Source organism: Grammomys surdaster, unplaced genomic scaffold (assembly GCF_004785775.1).
Source record: "Grammomys surdaster isolate TR1022 unplaced genomic scaffold, NIH_TR_1.0 226, whole genome shotgun sequence".
Lineage (NCBI taxonomy): Eukaryota > Metazoa > Chordata > Mammalia > Rodentia > Muridae > Grammomys > Grammomys surdaster.
In genome coordinates this window covers 2942748-2946483 of record NW_021604671.1, presented here as the reverse complement: position 1 = coordinate 2946483, position 3736 = coordinate 2942748, and the positions used below count along the sequence as shown (strand labels likewise).

General features: G+C 39.1%; 1 pseudogene; it reads right to left on the bottom strand.

Moving 5' to 3' along the window:
- Positions 1-2031: 2031 nt before the first annotated feature.
- Positions 2032-2337, bottom strand: LOC114626042 (annotated as a pseudogene).
- Positions 2338-3736: the final 1399 nt, after the last annotated feature.

Below are 3736 nucleotides of genomic sequence, written 5' to 3'. Positions count from 1 at the left end.
AGAGCAGAGCACACAATTGAGGGAAGTCCTTTTCCCATAGGCCTTTACTTCACATAGCAGCCTGCTCTGTGTGTGTCTAACTTCCTCTGTCACCCCATGGCAATAAAATTTGAGCTTGTTACTAGTTTACTTCTGACCCAGAGACAAGGCAATTACTTATAGTGCCCAGGGAGAGTGAGGGTATCGTGTTTATACTCTCTCTATTTCTTCCCCTCTCAGGTGCCCTGTTTGATTGGTCTGATAACCCTCTGCTTTCAACCAACCCCTGGGATTCTGACATGTCTGCATCTTCTGGACAGCTTCATGGGAACTCATCACTGATGATGTCCAGTCAGGACTCACTAGCTCCTAGATCGGAATTCTGGAATGTCACCTATCCATTGACAGTTCCACATGTCCTTCTTGCCTCTCTCCCTGGAGATACCAACCTTCAGGTGCCATGGTCAACTTGGGATGACAGTTCATGTCCTCAGTGAAGACATGTGTAGACTGGTTTATTTCTCTATAAACCTCAGAATCATACAGCATTATATGAATTCTCTATCTTATTGGAGAGTAAATATGAAATTAAAAAATGTTCACAATGCAGCTGTCTTCTTGTGTTTTATTCTTGTCACTTCAGAGGAAGCCATAAGTGTATAGGGGAGGGGATGTGGTACTTAATGGTGGAGGTTCCTTTTCAGGGGACCTGACACCTGCTGTCTACCCTCGATGTTCATCTGACTTGGGACCCCGAGGCTCCTACTCCACAAGGGGAACCTCTACTTCCCAGATCCTAGCACAGCAGCTTTTTCATTCTCTGGCCCTCTTGCTAGAGAAATCATGGTCGGTGTTTCACAGCCTCAAATTCTTCAGAATACTAGGAAAATGGGTTCAAAATTGAGTTGTATATGAGCAGTGGATGTAATATCAATTGAGAGAATATAAAAACTTATCTAAATATTTAAGTTTCAGATACTAAAATAATGTATGTCAAGGTATGTTGCCACTATTCTAAATTTGTAAGGCATTTATTTACAGGTGGAAGAGGTATTGTTATATGATGTTAGGTCTGGTTTTATATATATATAAAGATAGATATATATATATATATATATATATATATATAGTGCATTTGCCATTAGACCCAAGACAGTTACATCACTTTAGATTTAATTAGAATCCAGCTATTATTTATTTTGAAAATTAATCATGACCTGTGGTGATACAACTGTCAGTCAGGTTGACATTGTGATTGCCTTCAACTTGAATACATCTAGAATTAACTAAACTCTCAAATATATAGGCACCATTCTGAGGAGTTTAGTTTAATCACTTGAAGCAGGAAGTTCTACTTCTGATCTAGTTCTCTGAAGTGGGAAAATGAACCTTTCCCCAATATTTAGAGGTAGAAAACCCAGGCTCTCCTCTGGGACACGTCTTCTTCTATAAATCTATATGAAGGCCACAAAGAAGGAAGTTCTATGTTGCCTGCTTGGTATCATCCTCACTGGGAAATGCATCCACTCACTGAGGTTAGAGCAGGGGTTGTCCATTTTGGAGTTGTGACTTGTTTGGAGTTAATGAATATTCTACAGGGGTCATCTAAGGCCATAAAAATATCAGATTTCTGCATTATGGTTTTTTAATATTAGGAACATTACAAATGGGAAGTATCAAGAAAAATAATTTCATGGCTGGAGCTTACAAGTACCTAAGGAATTATATTAAAAGATTCTAGAATTAGGAAGGTTAGAAACCACTCTTTTTTTTCCCAACATTTTTCAGAAAATTATATTTGAACAGTGACTTTTATAAAACATGGGAATTGTTTCAAATCAACAAAAAACCTCTCTATGAAAGTTCAAAGACTCATTTCACAGATAACTCATACACCATTTGATCGGATCAATAATGTATAAACAAGGGCCATAGATTATTTTAACTAGCTCTGAAATAGCAATATAAATACTGATGTTGGGGGGAGTGCTTTACACCCCAAACTCCAATACTCAATGCTGTGTTTGTCCTGTTATTTTATTTGTAAAAAGCTTAACGGCGCAGTGAGTCAAACTTTCGTAACTTCAACGACATGTTAGAGGACAATGCATCTAGGTTTGAAGAAGTTGTTGCGTCTGAAGGCCGGAACAGCACTCGACCACAATGGTTAAACACATAAAAAGATGGGTGATTCCTTAAGGTATCAAATGTCTTATTCTTTAATTCTGAAGTGGCATCCATGTCTTTGAACTCCCCTGTGATATGAACTATGCCATAACAGGTAACTGCAAAAGCCAGAAGTGTCTGAATAACTATATCTATTGGTAGTGATTCATCTTCCTTTTCTGTTAGTCGCATATAAGGACGATATACTACATAAAGTAATAATCCCAGATTCCTCAAAACCTCTTCTAATGTAGTCTGCCTTATCTTTATGAATTAGTTTATGCTTGTCATGGCCAGTTTTATCACCTAAAGTGAGTGACAGATGGCAAATATGAAACTGAAAGAACTAAGCATAATTTTTCATTAGTATAGAAACTCTTGAAATTCTGAAACTGTTTCTTTCACTAAGTGGTCAAAGAAGTCATAACTATTTAACAATCAATGGGACTACAAACATTTTCAATGCTGAATGACACTGCCACTGCATAGAGAAGTCACAGTGAAAACTGGTATGGAAATGTTCCTCTTCAATGCAATGGTATAACTGGAGTTCCAGGACATCAATTTCTGTCCTTGGTACTGCTTAATTCTGCTGCTGCCTTCACTTCTGGAGGCAGCAAGGGATTGAAGGATGGGATCAGGATTTAGAAACTGGTAACCCCAACTGGTCATAGATAGCACCAGCTTTTCTGTTTACTATAATTTACTGTACCTCCTTCAAGACATCCTCAACAACCCCAGCACATATTTCCATTACAGAATGTTACCACGTGAAAGTGAGCAGAGTTATTTCTTAGTCTCAAAGAACTCCAGAACGGCTGCACTGGCCAAGTTTCCTCTGTGGAAAATGGGAACGTGAAAGGTGAAGAGGGTTTATTTAGTGCGTGATCAATGCTCTGCTATATCAAAGGTCACCATGGCAGAGATGAGCATGCTCCAACCCCATAGAATGCTATCTGCTGATTTGGACATTTTTAAGTCTGGAGTACATTATGAAGTAGGAATTGTCCTATTTAATCTAGAAGTAGATTGTCCTATTTCATCTAGAATAATTGTCCTATTTGATGTAGAAGTAAGATTTTGGATTTTTAGATTTTTCAAGCAATAAGAATGCCTTGTGGTCTGCAGCAAGACCTCTGTACTGCTCATGCTGGCAAAAGACTGCCATTTACTTTTACTACTAGTTGTGTCCTAGAAACCACTCTTTTTGCAGATATGATGGAGGGCATTGCTACAGCTTTCACTTTAAAGCAGAGGAAACTGGAGGACAACATAAGTAAATGACGATCTTGAACAGGGACTGTGGTGATTTGAATAGGGATGCCCCCACAGACTCATATTCGCATGCTTGGTGCATAGGGAACTTCACTATTCAGAGCTGTGGTCTTTTTGGAAAACGTCTGGCTCTGTTGGAGAAAGGATGTCACTTGGGGGGGCAGGATTGGCTTTGAGCTCTTCTATGCTCAGCTATGCCACATGTTGCGCACTGTTCCTTTCTGCTGCCTGGGGATCAAGATATAGAACTCTCAGCTCCTTCTTCAGTAACATGTCTGTTCGTATGGTACCCTGATTTTCACCATGATGATATTGG